At 46.3% G+C, this 18227-nt stretch overlaps 1 protein-coding gene across 1 annotated transcript in view; it reads left to right on the forward strand.

Annotated features, from left to right (window-relative positions):
- LOC126544152 (band 7 protein AGAP004871-like) overlaps positions 1 to 18227 on the forward strand; it is a 256271-nt gene that overhangs the window by 26365 nt on the left and 211679 nt on the right. The gene's annotated exons all lie outside the window — the stretch shown is intronic.

Genomic DNA, 18227 nt, shown 5'->3' on the forward strand with positions numbered 1-18227 from the left:
GCCACCGAAGGACATATGCATTCTGCTTGACAGTGAGATTTGCGCTTTTCATTTTTCCGCTCGCGCTCCGTTTTTCGGCTCGTCGTCAGACGAAGGTAGCGCGCGCCTCGCGAGCTGCGGAACACGAGCTCTTTTCCCATCCCGCTGCCACCAAATCTTATTGGCGCCCGGATGTCGTCGCCGATGCAGGTGCCCTCTTCCCACGTAGCAAGGCGTCGAAATCGGAGCCGCGCAGCTCGTAATCGCGATTGCCTTCGAAGGCAATGCAGTCTCAATGTAACGTCACGTTCAAAGGCGCCGTCTTTTCTATGTTGCACCAGAAGGCGATGGATGAGCGAGTTACAAGGAATTTCACGGCCTTATAATGCATCTGCTTCGAAGTGATCGTATTCGCTAGTCGCCGTCAAATGAAGGCGAGAGTTCACTGGGTCCTAGAAAATTTTTTCATCTAGGCTTTCGTTTTCCTGCTAATTGTATATAGGCCATGGGGAAGAGAGAGAGAGAGAGAGAGAGCGTTGTGTTCATTACGTTTATTTGTTGGTGATGACTTCCTTGTTACGGCGTTAACTAGGAAAGTCATCATCCACGAAAAGCATCAAAGCTAGTGAAGAGTTGACTAGGTGCAGTAATTATGATGAAAGCCAGGAGTCATTACAGCAGAGGAGTATGTAGAAGGACTGAAGAATCTTGCTTTCAGGAAAGTCTATAATTTATGTTCTTTTTTTGTATTCCCAGCAAAAGGACAGGTATAAAATGATAAGTAAACTTCAGCAATGACTCTGGCATTGAAATTATTTTCTTTGACAGCAGCTGGCTGTCAAAGCGAACATCGCCACCTTGTCAAGAACGAAAACTACGTGATGCGTAGAGCATCATTTTCATCCGCTACAAAAACCGCTGTTGCGGCCTCCCAAATACGTACAATGACGCCACCGATAATATACGAGTGTTTCCCCAAAGCTTGTAAACATCCACTAATTGCGGCGCGGGAGGTTGCACTTCTGTCCTTCAATCTTTCTGTCCTGACTAGGCACGGCCTAGTCAGGCAAATGTTCGCCTTTAGCCGGGTCCCCTAAGACAATCTGTTTATTGTCTTAAATAAATCAAGAAAGAAAGAAAGAAAGAATTTCTCGGAAGAGTGCGAGGGGCAGCCCATTTGCAGTCATACGAAGCACTTGAATAGCCGAGTACTTTCCTTGGCTTCGGTGAATATATTGTCTTGTTTAGTAGAAGCGTCAGCAAACTTTTCAATGCTCTAATTATTTGCGTGCAACCGGAACCTTTTCGCGAAAAAAATTGTATTTTGAATCGCAGCAATCGCAGGTCAATGAGATGTCATCTCACGATTCGGGATACGATAATTACGCAGAATTTTTTTAAAGCAAACAATGTGAGCGCATGCGCCGGGTTTTGGGGCACTCGCATTTCGGGCAGCGATACGTCTGCTTTGAGCTCTATCGTCTTGTTTCGTTCCGCTTACTTCCGTCCCACTGTATGCATCAGTGAAATGCAGCTGCCCTCCCTTCATTTCGCCGCTGCAAAAGCGCTCGGCTCATTCTTGACTTCAGACGAAACGTGGTTGCAGTGTCATCTAAACGGCTAGGCAAATGTGCATACTTAGTTTTTCCTTGCCTTTCGACAATTATGGCGTAGTAATTTCTCCTGCGGGTACGCCACACGCGACGAACTCTGTAGTCTTCAGCATTTGGGCACTGCAGGTGTAGCGATTTCCATTAGTAGGCTTTGAACTTTAGTAAGCAACAACAGCGAATTATTCGCGTTTTCGAGCGGAAATGAATTAAATGGGAAGCGTTCCGGAAGATTTGCATAACGCCTTGCGCCTGATGAAGGAGGTTCGCGCGCAGGGAGTTGCTGGTTAGCGCGTCATTGCAGGGGCGGCTAATGAACGCCGTCTCGGGCAGGTGGCGATCCGCGCTCACGCTCATTTAACCGCTCGAGAACGGATCCTCTCTGCTCAGCGGTTGCCGGCTCCTTTCTGCCATCGATTCGAGCTCTCTGGCGATCACTGACGGACCGCTAATTGGTGCGCTCCTCTTCTGGAAAACTCTGCGCGGCCTCCTTCAGTTATCTCCGCGGATTGCATTTAACGAGCCGGTTGACCACATCAGCTTCAATGTGCTTTGCCAATGTACAGTTCGAAGACGTGAGCTTGTCCGTCGCGGAGAAGGCATTTGTCTGGCCCACGAAATATGTGCCCCCATTAGGGCCGGGATGTTGGGTGGAATTCACTCGACACACAGCTGGTCCTTCAGTTGGCAGTGAATTGGGTTCATACTAAAACAGGCTTGTACTGATATACAATAGAAGTATTGTTGTCGATTGAGTGTAAGCGATGTTGCCTCAGTTAACTCACGTTAGAGCAAGAGAGAGGGAGAACATGAGCCACCAGCTTGCCTCGACGCTGTGTTGAGCTTGATTTGCCATCAAAACGATGGAGATCAGTATGCGACAACAATGCTGTTTCGTCGGCCTCGTTGCTGTTGCAGCCTACTATATTCTGAATACGACAAGTATATGGTGACAAAAACCGGACTCTTTGTGACGTAAAGGGCCCAAGCCAGATAGTTGACAGACCAACCGCAGTCGTATTCGAGATCTCAGCCCTGGCAAAGAATCATATGTTTCTCCGAGTCTCGCACACCATCGCTGAACGCGACGATTCGCCATTGCGTAGGCGAGCCAAACGTTGTCCCGTGTGACTACCAAATTAGCCGCCATGTTCGACGAATAGACCAATGTGTGTAATTAACAAATGTGATAGAAATGTGATAAAAAAATGTGAAGAAATGTGATGGCATCAGTGTGCTATCAATTTTAGCACGCTGATGCTATTGTGATGAATGAAAAGGACTTGTTTATAGCATTAATTGCTTGTGCGTAGAGAAAAAGGGTTCAGTGGCAATATTGTTGCTGGAAGAACCAACATTATTTGTTTATTTACTTTCGTAGTTATTTCCTTAATCATCGCTAGTAGTAGGGTAAGTTCTATATGCCAACATGTTCAGTAATGTTGATTATTCGCACAGTTGACATTGACGACAGACGACAGAAAAGGTGGAGGCAGAGAAATGGATAGAACGCAAAGCCACTTCTACGCAGTTTCTGGGATATTATAGAAGAACTTGCTGTTGCACTAGTTGGTAACTTATTATGGTAAAAACAACACCCCCCCCCTTCCCTGTCCCCCCCCCCCCCTCCCCGACACAGGCGCTCACTACCAACTGCATTATTGATCGAAAGTACATCCATATTTATACAAAATCATGCATGTGCAATTAACATCAAAGCCACACACATCCAAACTGCGCAAATAGGTTATTAGAGCCCTGAAACAAAAGAAGAAATTCCAGACCAGCCATACACTCAGAGCGCCTGTGTCTGGGTCACACCCAGACACACACTCACAGACGCAATCACTCCAAAAAGACTTTTATTGGAGTGATTGCGTCTGTGGGTGTGTTGGTGTATGCGTCTGCGTTCTCTGCGCTTTAATTTATTTTACCATAATGCTAAACTATCGCCATTGCATGGACTCCTGACTGGATAATTTGTTGCGCCATACCCCACTTCTGTTCACTCTTAAATGATGTCATCGTTCAGGCCTAATAAGTCGACTCCTATTTTGTGCTACTTGACACATGAGAAACAGTATAGCGACTGATTTAGTATGACTATTTAGTTAATTTGTTTGCCCATAGAAGATGTCTGTAAGTCGCCTGCTATAGCTGAAGTGAAGAGCGCCTCGAAGGATATGTATCTATACACGGACCCCGGCCGAAACGTAGGAAATAGAACATCGATTGTTCGTGCGTGCGTCCTCAACAAGTGCCTGTTCAACTATCGGATCCTGGCGAACTCTCACTATGTATATATATATATATATATATATGTATGTATGTATGTATGTATGTATGTATGTATGTATGTATGTATGTATGTATGTATGTATGTATGTATGTATGTATGTATGTATGTATGTATGTATGTATGTATGGCGTTTCTGGTGCGATGCAAGCAGGCATAATCACTCTGTGTGCTCGTTTTGGTCACAAATGCTTAGCTTGAGCATATATATCAAGCAATGCAATTAATTCCTCCCGATAGCTTGCGAGCAAATGCCACTGATCGACGCCGTTTCCGCCGACGGTCAGTTACGTCAAAGGCTATATGCAACCACAGAAAGTGCCTTGAGCTACACGTATGCCATGAGAGTACGGCGCCGTCACCGAAACCAACAGGAGGCTTTCGTGCCATCCTCAATTTACAGAGTGAGCTACTCTGATCTCTCTCGCTTGCTCAAAAAACGCGATGTTATGCGAGATAAGAGAAGACAAATATGCAAACATTATTGCAGACAGAAATGTTAGCAAAGTGCAAAACAAAAAGATCTTCTGTTCTTCTGAGACAAAACGGCGGAAGCAAAAAAAAAAAATAGAGGCCTAAGAGAGAGAGAAAGAAAGACACAAAAAAAGGAATATAACAGCAGTTGGAGTGCAACCGCTACACGAATCTTCAATAGCGTGGCGAATAAGGTTGCCCAGATGAAAAAATATAAGTACGCAGGGATTTAGGCGCACGAAGAGAGAAGATCTGCTGCTTTGCATTCCCGTCTGTTCGGCGAACCGAGGAAGAAGAATAAAACAAAGCAAGGCACTAAAGGAAACAAAGTGTGACCGTATTGCCGGCGATAGGCTTCCCTCACGTGTGCGTGGCGTCATTGCGGACGTTACCTCCCCCCCTTCTGCCGCCAATCACACGCGCAAAGGCAGGCGAATACGGGGATGACCGGCTTTTCCGTCTCGTGCAAACAAGTGTGCGCTTGTGCGTATTGTTGCTGCGCCTTTGCTACCGAGAGCGCTTCGCCTATACTGGTACGTGTGGTACCTATTCAGCGTTTCGGCGTATAGCCATGCGCGCGTGCAGTTGAAGCACGTTCGGCTGACTGTTCGGACGCCCGGTTGGAATTCACGCTCCCCCGGAGACACCGTGCATAAAAACGACGCGGTGAACCGCCCGCGCGTGCGGCGACGGAAAAGTGGCAGCTTCGCTTCGGCGAACGAGACGCTCGTTGCGACACGGCGACGCTGTCGTATCGCGTCCGTGACATGCACCGAGTCGTGTTGGCCCCTGCATCTCGACACGAATGTAGGTCCTTCTGGTCGACGATTCTTAAGCAGTGTGCCAGTTGATACGCACATACGGTTAGGGATTACTTTTCTGCGTATACTTTGCAGTCATCTATTCCTTTTAGCACCGTGGCAATACCTTTGTCGTATCTTCACCTGAAACACATCTTCATACTCTTCTTCTGCTCTTTTTCATACGTCAGCATCGCTAGAATCGTGCATGGCATCCGGTCTTTCTAAAGGGAAACGCGACGTTGCCACTGTGTAGTGTCGAAATCCGGGTAAGTACCGTGGACAACCGTACAAATGAGGACGAGTTTACATTTAAACGCTTACATTTAATTGTTGTGCGGCTTAACTTTATATTAAAATTAAATTGTGGAGTTTAACATCACGCAGCCCCACAGCGTGATATGAGGGACGCTGTATAGTGGAGGGCTGCGGATTAATTTTGACCCTCAAGGGATTTTTACCGAGCATGCAAAGCACGGTACACGAGCGTTTCTCTCCATTCCTTTTATTCCCCCTTTTTCCTTCACCCCAGCGGAGGGTAGCCAACCGGACGTTTGACTGGTTAACATCGCTGCCTCCTTTTTGTCTCTCTGACTTGCGCTATTGTAAGTTTTAGATGGTGTGGCCAGTAATAGTGCTGAGTTTCTTTGCCGCCTGGGCTGACGGCTCCAGGCCGCGCGTTTGCCGCCGTAATTCGCTGCGCACCTCTCGTCAAGGTGCGCCGCAATGTCTTCCGTGGGCAATGCGCATTTTAATGCCATGTAATTGCGAACCTATTTGTGACTAATTCACTGCTCCTATGACCGCACAGCGGCCGCCGCTAATGTGGTAACCTACTTTGGTTCAGAAATCAAATAGTCCTAAAAATTTCAAGTTTTTTTTTTGTGAGGGATCCTTCATGTGAATGCGGACAAAGACACGCCGATTTCTACTCGACTTTGATGCTTTTTAGTCAATTGCAAAACACTACTAACTCGCACATTACCATGAGTGAGACTGAACGACTGATAATCTTGCTTAATATATAAAAAGCTCAACAATGGCATTAGTGCTATTAAAACTGGAAGCGAAATGTCCCACTTTTCACCTACTTGGAGTAGGTCGCGGTGAAGTGTTTTAACATCCTCTCACAGGCAGCGGACTAGTGCCGGATCTGGTGTATGTCACTCGTCCTAGAATATGTTTCTTTCTGTAAGGTCGGTTCACTTTTGTCTCTGTCATTATGATTTTTTTTTAACATTTACGATTGCCGATGTTCGACAAAAGCTGTAACGCCAACCTGCTCGACGCGACGGTTGTTTTGTTCAGCTCGGACATTTACAGCCAAGAAAAGAGAAATCCACTTTGCTCATAATTTAGCATCGTCTCTTGATGACGCCAATCGTTATCGTGAGTGGAAGGCACCCGAACACCGGCAAATCGGGAACCGCTATTGCGTAACAGAAGTTTTGTGATTACAGACTCCAGGTTCGTGTCGCCAGCATCATACTTTATTTGGCTACAAGAAGAATAAAGAAGTTGAATGGAGGAAAAACGAGCTAGTGAAGCGGTACCTTCTTGCTCGTATAAAGGAAGAGATAAAAAAGAACTATCATATTCACTTGAAGCTGCCACGAGAAAAAGAAAGACACTCTGAGTGAGAGCATTTGACAAGGCGCCGGCGCACCCAGAGAAACCGCGGAGAAGGAAGCGAGACGGCGGAAGGCGCAGCCATCCTGGAGCAAGCAGAACCCGATGTCCCCCAAGATATAAACGACACGTTTTTCCGCGTTCAATGGCAGACGATTGGCCGCAGTGCCGGCTGTAGCGTGCGCGGCATTTCTCGGCGGAAAAGCCGTCGTTGTCTGTGCCTTCTATTATGCTCGGCGCGTTCTCCCTTATTGCTGCCAGCGGCCGAAGTCTCCCACGCAGGCGGCGGCCGCCCTCCCCCCTCGAATGACCGTGATTTATTTCGCCTTGCTCTTTGCTTTCGACGGGCGTATATCATCTTGACAGGCCACCGAGCGAGCGGCGGCACGCAAATTGCAACGCCGGCTGCTCGCTTCGTGCGCTTCGGCCTTATCGTCGGCGTCACCTCCCCCAGCCCGCCCCTCCACTGCCACCAACCTCTTCGCTGCCGCCGCCTTGGGGGAGCCCGCCGGTGCGTGAGGCACGCGGTGCGCTCGGGGGCCGCCACCCGCAGCCGCCGCGCTGTGCGACGCCATCTCCTGGGACGCGAAACGCTAAACGCAGAGAAGGACGGAAAGGACGCCGATCGCGGCGCAGAGACACAGAGGCATCCGACGGAGTTGCAAGACGAGCCAGCCTAGTCCCGCGTCCGAAAAGAGATCGATGCCGGGAGTTAGCAGGTCAAGAGGTCGGCTTTGATTTCTTTATTCGACATAAGTAAAAACCTGGCACGTGCGGTGCAGCGCTCTCAGCAACATACGCTATGCAACTTGCGCTGCGCACGTGGTGTTCCGCAAGTGCTGCTAGTCTCGCGTCGCGCTACCTACGCTACGTTACCTTAGCGGTGGGTAATGTGAACCTTTAGATATCGTTATACACATTACCCAATCGCATACAGCGTCTATAGCACAAAAAAAAAGTGCGAATACTTCTTTTTTTTTTTTTGGTGCAGTAACACCTATACTGCGCTCCGGCGACTCCAAAGCATTTTAATACACTACATTGCTCGGTTTGAAATCAGCCGCTCTCCCTCGAACGCACTCGACGGCAAACGTTCATGGGAATCACACTGAGACTGACGAAGGCATTTAGGCCAAGCGTAAGTCTGCTTCTGCCTAGCGCCTCCAGATTGTGTTCTATTTTCATCCTTGATATTGAAGCACCGTTTGAATTTGGAATTAGGAAACACAAACACACAAAGGCAGAACGTTGGCGCTAGCATACATGCGCAGAAAAGAATGACCTGCTTATTTTTGTGGATTTCAACTACGTGTTGGAGCTGAAATTATGGCGTTTAAGGTCCCGAAGATGCCCAGTGGGTTATGAGCGATGCTTTTTTGAAGAGCTCCGGAGGAATTCTGACCACATGGGGTTTTTTAACGGGGACCCAAAGCACGGTGTATGAACTTTATTGCATTCCGCTCCCATTGAAATGCGGTCGACGCGACCAACATCGAACCATGGCGACCTCATGCTCAGCCGCGCAATACCATAGCCGTTGAGCAATACGTGTTGCACTGCTATCGAGGATACAAGACTAAGACCATGACTAATTGCGCAACAACGAATCTGCCCAACTATATTGAAGCTATCTACGGACTTCCTCTTCGGTCGCGGAGTAGCTGAGAATGGTGTCGTCATGTAACACTGTTATCAAATGATTATTTGGATGAGCTAATATGCACCTCGATATGCACAAAATATTTCATGTTCGACTACTCGGTATGCATCAAATCTTTGTTTTCTTGTCTTCTGTCGTCTCCCCCCATCCCTACACGCAGTGTAAGGTAACAAACAGGGCTCGAGTTCACAAAAAGCTCTTACGCCTTTCAGTAAGTGTTGATACGGGGCATATTATTAGCGAAAGCGACCAGCCAATGGCAAATATGACTTACGAAAGAAAAGCTTTGTGAATGTGTTTTTTTCTGTTCCATATTGACACTCATGACTTTCGTCTCTCTCCCTATCTTGTCACTAGCATGCGCGGTCTTCAGTCAGGCTAGCATCTCCAATTTCTCAATAAAACCACCTTCTCTCTGGCTTTGACCCACCGCGGTAGCTTAATGGCTATCGCGTTGCGCTGCTGAACTCCATGTCGCGGGTTCGACCTCGACCACGGCGGTCGCATTTCCATGGAGGCGAAATCCGGAAACTCTCGTGTACTTTGATTTAGGTGCACGTTAAAGGACTCCAAGTGGTCAAAATTATTCCGGGGTCCTCCCCTCCACTGCGCGCCTCATAACCAGATCGGGGTTCTGGCGCCCAAAAACCCAGATTTTTTTTTTATCTCTCATGCTCCCATTGCCTTATTGCCTTATTCCATTGCTTTATTCCTCTCATTTCCTTATTCCATCTATGAAATATCGTAGAAATTATACGCAGCTCTAGAGCTGAATTCGCAAAGGTGTTCGCACGCGAAGTGACAGCTAAGAACGGTACCCAAGTGACATGACGGCCAGGCGCTAGTTGACTAGGGTGCGTTTCTTAATTCGTGTGCTGATCAGCTAGTTTTAACCATGCAACGTGGTTTTGGGAAGGAGATAGAGAAATCATGCAGAGCAAGGACATGGAGAGCAAAGGCACGAAAGTAAACCAGACGAGCGTTTGTGTAATACCCTACACAGGGGGTAAGGAAAAGGGGGAATAGAGAAAGGATAGAAGAAGAAAGAGAACACAGCCTGTACGCGCGAGGATGCACAGGGCCATAAACGGACACTCAGGCCTGTGCACTTCAAGCAGTGCTCTAGTGCACCAATCACCTCTGGCGCCAGGGGCTCACCTGGCCGCCACGGACCGAGTAACCTTGTCTCAGAAACTGGTCTCGAGTCCAGCCGGTTTAAAGTGGTCCGGAGAGAGAAGCGTTGAACATCGTAGCGAGGACAGACACACAACAGGTACTAAATAGTTTCTTCGCACCTACAGCAGTCGCACGTCGAGCTATCGGCCATTCCGAAACGCTAGGAGCAAGCGTTCGCAAACGCCCCGCCCAGACATCTCACGCAGCCGGCAATGAAAGAGACAGAGACAGAGAGAAACGAGGAAAGGCCAAGAGGTTAACCAGACGGACGTCCGGTTTGCTACTCTGCACATCATGATGCATTAAAGGAAGAAAGGAGAGGGCGGAGACATCCTTTACAACATAACCTCAAGACTCCTTTTCTTGCGGAGGTTATTTTTACGTAAAATAAATGGATTTTTTTGTTTACACACTTTTCGGAAATAGATCTATATTCGGAGCATTCAAATCCAGATTTATTGCAGTAATGTGGTACATTTTAACAGATACAGAATAAGTAGCACGATAGGGTGTCCCAAAATTAAAAACAGTCGGGGGGACACCCTAATAAAACATATATACAATGTTAAATTTTAACATGCAGCAGTCAGTTCCTTACCTACAGGGTGTTTCAGCGAACACTTTCAAAAATCTTTAAAAGTTTCCTGTGGCAGATATCACAATTCTAGTTCATGAGCTGGTCTACTCGAAGCGGCGGACAATACTTGCACAAAAAATTGAGATGAAAAATCAATTAATTAATGAAAAATGCACTAATTATGTGTTTAACTAAATACAGTATGGCCCATATTGCAATTTATAAATTCTAGCTGTGGAGTTCGCAAGGCGGACCCACTTGGAACGAATTTTCAAGATGACACCAGTTTCAAAATATAAATTCCTGAAGTTTGCGCAGAAATGCATTGGCGTTCGAGTTAATTTGTTAACAAAACGTCGTTTCATGCACTGAAGCACACAAGTAACTGGAACGCCAATGCATTTATCCGCAAAGTTCAGGAATTTATTTCTCGAAACTGATGTCGTCCCGAGAATTCGTTCCAAATGGATCCGCCTTGCGATGCCCACTGCTAAAATTTGTAACTTGCTATATGGGCTATAAGATAATTAGGTTAAAAGTCAATTAGTGAATTCTTGTTAATTAGTCGATTTTGCATTCATTTCATTTTTTTTGTGCAAGTAGTGTCCGCCGCTTCGAGTAGACCGGCTCATAAAGTAGAATTGAGCTATCTGCCACAGGCAAACCTTAAAAAAAAATTGAAACTGAAACACCCTGTATACATAATTTAAACAGAGCATTTTATACAAGAAAGCATCTCACTATACAGAAAGAACATTAGCAAAATAACACAGCTAAGAAAGAAAAGGAAAGAGAGACAAAAAATGACGAAACCAATAAACATAACTAGGAGAACAATAAGATGCACGGTAACAATTAACCATGTATATCTCCTAACAAGAATTCTTTTAGTAAAAAAGAAAACGAATTCAATGAGGAACGTGATTTGATTTCACATGAAGTGCTATTCCAGTTTGATATCCTGGCAAAAAAGGCGGTTTCCTTCCCGTAGTTATTTCTACCTTTTGGAAGTAGTAGGTTTTGTCGCTCTGCAAAGCTGATTTTGTTAGTATTGATAAGATATTCAACAGTGGAAACTTCAACATGTACCTCCTTGTGTAGAAAACGGTAAAAGAAGATTGATAGCTTATGACAAAACAACTCATAGAGAGAAAGTATATTTAATTTTTTTTTTGTGTATGGGAGGAGAATTACATATAAATGGGCTAAACGTCATCCGTCTTGCAGCCTGATTTTCTAAGTACATGTTGAAGGTGTTTGAGGTGAATATTATGTTTGTCGCCCCAGGATGACACGCAGTAGGAAATATGATGAACGTAAGCGTAATATAGTGATAAAATAATGTGGGACTGCAAGTAGAAACGTATTTGAATAATTACATGAATTCCAAAATAAACATTTTAATTTTAATTTGATTATAGTGGGCTCATCAAAATAGAATAACCTGGTTATAATTGGCAGAAAATAAAGGCTGGATGCCAGCTCTAGAACGAAGTGAATAAAACATCACTTCTGCTGCGGGCGAGATAGAGCGATCAAGTGCACGACGATACCAACTGAAACGCTTTCTTTGTCAGTAACGAGTAGTCACATATAAGGCGCGCTCCACTCTACGCGCCATGCTTTCTTGTACAACAACATTGCCTGCACGAGTTCTCTGGCCCTGACAGTTCGCTTATTTCACGAAGCAACGCGAAGCGAAAAAAAAACACCGGAGAAATTTGACAAAAATGTATTATGGCGCATTACGTGGCCTTTGTCGTGCGTAACACACTTTGCTCTGCCCTTTGCGCACCTGGTTTAACCAGGTGGCGTTTATGCAGTAAGTATCATTTCTCCATCTAACTAAAAAAGTTTTTTTTTTTAAATGAGATAGTCAAATGTTCAGTGGAAATGGAAATGCAAAGCAATGGTAAAACATTAGAATCCCATGGAGGCGATTTTTCATAATTTTTTTAACGGTTTCTGGTGGTGTGCTTTTACGGCAAGAGTTCGCGCAGGTGCTTAGTTCTTCTAAAAATGTGATTCCTAGAGTATTATTGCAAGGCGCAAAACAGAGTGTGTAGCGATTGTAGTTATGCCTGGCTGAGAGAGAGAAAAAGCAAGGATAGAAAAGGCAGGAAAGCCAGTCAGACGAGCCTACGGTTTGATACCCCAGTCTGAGGCTAAGTAAAATGGAGAATATGAAGGACATTTCTACAAATGCGACGTCCTTGGTATGTCAGTCACATTTCATAATGTATGCTGAGTTTACGGGCCATTTCGTTAAACATTTTCAGTAAGCAAAGGAAGGCGGATAAGAGCTAAATGCTAATCATTTGGCACTCATATTGAAATGACTGCAGCCCAGCCACTATCGTATTATACGTAGTAGTACCACGTCCATCGGACAGAAAGGTGAAGAGCGGGAAGCCCGCATATGTGTTTTGCGATCTTCATCGTTTTGGCACATAATATATCGACTAGTGTTTTTGGGCGAAAATCGGAAAGTATGAAGGTTAAGTTTAAATTCCTGACATGCATACGAAAGACTGTACGGTCTAGCTGCTTGATTTTCTTCTGAGAGAAAGAGAGAGAGAATGGAATGAGCGATGGAGAATGACCAGGTCAACGACAGGTTTGCTACCATATACAGTGATGAATGGGGAGATATTGAGCAGAAACATAATATAAAGAGAAAGGGAAAGCCCGGCAGGCCCAGGGACGCATCTTGTCGCACCGCGCAGTCTAAAGATGGTTACGCAACCAATCTTTTTTATAAGGCCCAAGTGCCAATTAAATACTTTGTGGATAGACAACCAGTGACGTCGGTGTGTGAGTAACATCTTCTGAGTAACTGGATTGTCGTGTACAAGACCAAACTCAAGGAAGGACAATTGCACCAGTTTGAGAAATTGGCACCGAAGATTCTCGCCATGTTCACTAGTCCAGCAGCTCATTAAAGACAGAGAGAGAGAGAGAGAGAGAGGAAAGGTGAAAGGCAGGGAGGTTAACCAGAGGGGAAGATCCGGTTTGCTACCCTACGCTGGGGAAAGAGGGGAGGGGGAGGCAAAGTGATAACAAAGTAGAGATAAAGAAAGAAAGGAGCACAGACATACAATCACAGTTGGTCACTGTCGCCGCACACTGTCACCGCACAGCACAGTAGCACTTGCAGCACTATGAACATCTGTTCATACTACAGCCGCTTGTCCAATTCTGTAGCCCTTAAAAACAGCAACAGTGCCCTCGTCGCCCTCTGCTGCGATGGCTTGTGATGGCGGCATTTTCATATAAGTTCCTCTGTTAGAGGTCTTCGGTCAAAGCGCCCTATCGCGTTTGCGAGCGATCGTCTCTGCAAATTATAGCGAGGACAGTCACAGAGAAGGTGCTGAAGAGTCTCCTCGTTACCACAGTTTTCACACGAGGCGTTGTCGGCCCATCCGATTCGGAAAGCAAAAGACTTGGTGAAGGCCACCCCTAGCCATATTCGACAAAGCAGGGTAGCTTCGCGACGGCAGAGTCCAGCTGGAATGCAAAGGCGTAGAGAAGAGTCTAGGTTGTGCAGCCGGTTGTTTTGAAAACTTCCTGCATTCCACAAGGAAAACGTGATATCTCGGCTGAGCATTCGAAGTTTTCTTGCGGCATCTGTACTTTATAATGGCATCAGCTCCTCTTCGTCACCTTGAAGAGCCGACCGAGCAGCATTATCGGCGTGTTCGTTTCCTATGATGCCGCAGTGACTTGGAAGCCACTGAAATGTCACGTGGTGTCCTTTCTCAGTCAAGGTATGGATTAGTTCTCTAATCTCGTATACCAGTTGTTCGTGTAGTCCACGCCGCAGGGCTGATATCAAAGACTGCAGTGCTGCCTTCGATATTAAAGTCAGCATTCCTATGTGGAATACGGGTAATTGCCAATTACTTGAATGTCACGTAGCCAAGCAATTAAACTATTTCCAAAACGCGAGAGAAATCAGTAACAACTAGATTGCAAAAGAGATAATTCGCGATAACAAAAGTTATCATGCGTTTTGAATCAGTAGGTAATTAAATTTTAAGGAAGGAAGCTGCCTGTAAAAGTTTGTCATTACATGCAACCATTCCATTTTGCCGATGCTGTAAGCTTTTAGCTGTGGATATTAGTAAACGGTTGAAGCTGGCTGGATAAGTATAGCAAAAAAAGATAAATAACGACAAAAGATTGTTGGACTTTTTTTCTAATTACAAGATATCTAATTTTCCATCTTATGCTTTATAGAGCGGAACTCGCGTCGTGATAGAAGTCCTAAATTTTAATATGCGTCGCGTCCATCACGATGAAGCAGCCACGGGTGAGCTTGATCACCTTGCACAATAATGTGAGATAGTATTTTTGCAGTTGTTCTGTTTTTCCTTAACTTATCAGAGAAAGCAAAAAAAGAAAAAGAAATTCAGGAATGGAATTTTCGGTCACATAAAAGGAAGGTTGTCAGCTCTAACTGTGCAGGGCGGACGTCGATCCTAACTTCGCTCCCTCGTCTCCCTAATTAAATTTTTTTTTCTTCATGTCCCATTGTCAATATCATACGTGATTGCATACCAGTAATGTTTCTTGAAACCTTTCTCTGATACATCTTAGGCTGCATGGATGGCGAAGGAGTTAAGAGTTTGAGAGACCTAAGCCTAACAAACGCGCAGTATGTGTAAATGCGCTAGTTCACAAGTCCTTTGGCAATAGGTTATAGGAGAGGTGATGAGGGAACGGCAGGGAGGTTAAGCAGGCTGAGCAGGGTTGGCCACCTCTTAGAAGCTACCCTCCAACGAGGAACGACGAAAGGGGACGGAAAGCTGAGAAGAAGGAAAAGTTCGTACTATGCACGGACGCACACGCAATGAAGCGGTCATCGTTCAGTCAGTCTCAAGTGGCCAAGTGTGTTCATCGATGAACTCGACGCATTTCAGGATTTGCTCTCTCGGTCTTGCTTAGTTTACAAAGTGGGTTCGATGAGCGCATATTTCGCACTTACGAAGTGCTTCGACTACGGGTAAGAGCGCACTTTCGGACCAAATCTCTGTAATGTGCATTTGTTCAGCTCACATTTGCTGAATTCAAAATTGTGGGCGCCACGTGTAAGGCACAAATCCGCTCTGAAATTGCGCTCGCTTGAGACTATTTCGTGGCTGCTATTCACGATACATCGTTGTCAACGAATCTCGGCTCATTGTTGCAAAAAAAAAAAAAAAGAAATATCACCATAGGCAAAGAGCGCAGAAGAACCTATCGTTCGCGTCATGCCACTACATAGTCAACACGCTTCCTCAAATTCTGCGGACAGAAGTGGGATGACGTGCTCGTAGCATTTATTGTTGAAGCCGTACGTAAAACGAAACGATTAGTGGCGGCTCCTAATTGAGCATTTCTTTTTCATTGAACAGCCAGGCGCAATAACGAGACACGCGCATTGCTCGCACCCCAGACTAAGTTTTTCAAGCACGGCGGTAATCAGTGACTAAGCTAGTTTCTACAGCGGCACAGCGGCGTAGTTATGCGGTGCGTTGTCGAATTGAGGCAACCCATAGGTAGCATTCGCGTCTAAGACGATGCTCTCAAAGCAAAGCTCTCTGTCTGCATAACCGTCAACATGGTTCACGCGTGTGCACTCGAATTACTATGTAAAGCTAGTGTCCAATTAAGAATTTCTCATTGTGCCCGAGTATAGCTGGAGCTCGGCTTGCGCTGCTTATTATGGAGAAGAGCTACGCTTTCCAGCACTGCCCTCGACATCCCACTCCCTTTGAATGGGATCATTTCTGGTGTCTGTTTAGTTATCCCGTGGAGGGAGGGAAAGAGATAAGAAGAAGGCAGGGAGGTTAACCAGAATCATGTCCGGTTGGCTACCCTACACCGGGGGAAAGGGAAAGGGGGAAAACAAAGATAACAGGGAGAGAGAAGAGGGAAGGAAAGAAGAAAATCGCAGTGAGTTCGCTGACGTGTGTGGCCTTACAGAAATTGCATTAATAGTCACAGTTGGTCGCACAAGCCCGTCGTCCTTAAGAAGCACAAAAGTGCCTTCCCCGCTTTATGGGCCGACGGGCGATGGGGGCGGTGTTCCAGCAGCACCTGCACAGAAAGCGGCCCATTGTCCAGTTTTTGAAAAGCTTTGGCAAGATCTTGTCTCTCAGGGGTGTATCGTGGACAGTGGCACAGCAGGTGGTCGATGTTTTCTTTCGTGCCACAGACCTCGCATGCTCCACTGTCAGTCTCTCCAATTAATGTAGAGTATGCCTTTGTGAAGGCAACTCCTAACCAAAGGCGACAGAGAAGCGTAGCTTCACGTCGAGGAAGTCCGAGTGGAGGCCGGAGTTGCAGGGAGAGGTTTAGTCGATGCAGTCGTGTAAGTCGTATGTTTGGCGAGTTCCACTCGGTCAGTGTGAGACTGCGTGCCAGGTGTCGAAGCTGCCTAGCGGCGTCTGTCCTCGAAAGCGGAATTGGAACGCTCTGCTCTTCATGATGTGCTGTGCGAGCAGCGTTATCGGCGGAATTATTGCCACTGATTCCACAATGGCCAGGTACCCATTGAAAAACGACCTCGTGACCTTTTTGTTGGACATGATGGTAAAGTTTCGCGATTTCGTATGTCAGTTGGTCATGGCATCCGTGTTGGAGAACTGACTGCGTGCACTGTAATGCCGGTTTTGAATCACAGAACACAGCCCATTTTCTAGCTCTTTCAGATTCAATAAATTCCAGTGCTCGAAGCAGGGCCGTTAGTTCTGCCACCGTTGAGGTCGTGACATGCGATGTCTTGAAGCGCAGTGTCATTCCTCGCGTTGGTATAACCACGGCACCACCGGAACTGCACGACGTAGTTGATCCATCGGTATAGATGTGCACGTGGTTGCTGTACTTTTTATGCAAAAGAAGTAAGGTCAACTGTTTTAGAGCAGAGGCCGGTAGATCTGTCTTCTTCTGTAGTCCTGGAATCATTAGATGTACTTGTGGACGGCTCAAACACCACGGAGGAAACGCTGGCTTGGCCGCAGGTGCGTACCCTGAAGTAAACGACGCACGATGTGCACTGACAATGCCGCTGAATGTCGAGCAGGGCCTTGCAGCAGTGAGGCTCGCCAAGTGGTGGGAAAGGGTCCTAGCATAATGCCTGAGGTGCATACGCATTGTCTCTACGGTAATGTGCGTCGTGATTGGGTAATCCTGCGCAAGGGCAATGGTTTCAGCCGTTGATGCACTGCGTGGTAAGCCAAGACATATCTTAAGGGCTTGGGCTTGAATACTCTGTATCGTACGCAGGTTAGACTTGCAGGTGTTGGATATTGCAGGCAGGCTGTATCGCAGGAATCCAACGAACAACGCCATGTACAGCTGTAACATAGCGTGTACAGATACTCCCCAACTTTTTCCTGCAAGGAACCTGAACAGGTGACAGATAGCAGTCAGCCGCTTTTTCACGTAATTGACGTGCGGAGTCCAAGACAGGTCTCTGTCAATTACGACTCCCAAGAATCTGTGACTTCTGCTGTATGGTATAAGTTGTCCGTTAATAGATACGCCGTAACCAGACATTGGCTTCCTCGTGAATGCCACCATTGCGCACTTTCCGCATGGAATTTCAAGTCCTTGTTCACGAAGGTAGCAAGATGTCATTGTGGCAGCCTTCTGAAGCCGAGCGCGAAGCTGAAGTCGTGTCACACTTGATGTCCAAATGAAGATGTCGTCCGCATAGATGGAAAGTCGTACGGTGCTTGGCAGGTTGTCAACTAATCCACAGAGGGTGAGATTGAAAAGAGTCGGGCTAAGCACTCCGCCTTGAGGGACTCCTCGGCTACCGTAATGCTCGGATGTCGGGCCATTTTCTGTGTCTACATAGAATGGTCTCCTCTGTAAGTAGCTGCACACCCACATATACATCTTACCACCAAGTCCGACGGATTCTAACGTGCTAAGGATGGCTTATCCCGTAATTACAACACCTCCTTTGTGAACACGTCCTGGTGTTCGTAGCCTGGCCTTACAGTTCATTAGCGCAGAAAGCAGTTCAAGCGCTTTT

This window comes from Dermacentor andersoni, chromosome 1, assembly GCF_023375885.2.
Source record: "Dermacentor andersoni chromosome 1, qqDerAnde1_hic_scaffold, whole genome shotgun sequence".
NCBI lineage: Eukaryota > Metazoa > Arthropoda > Arachnida > Ixodida > Ixodidae > Dermacentor > Dermacentor andersoni.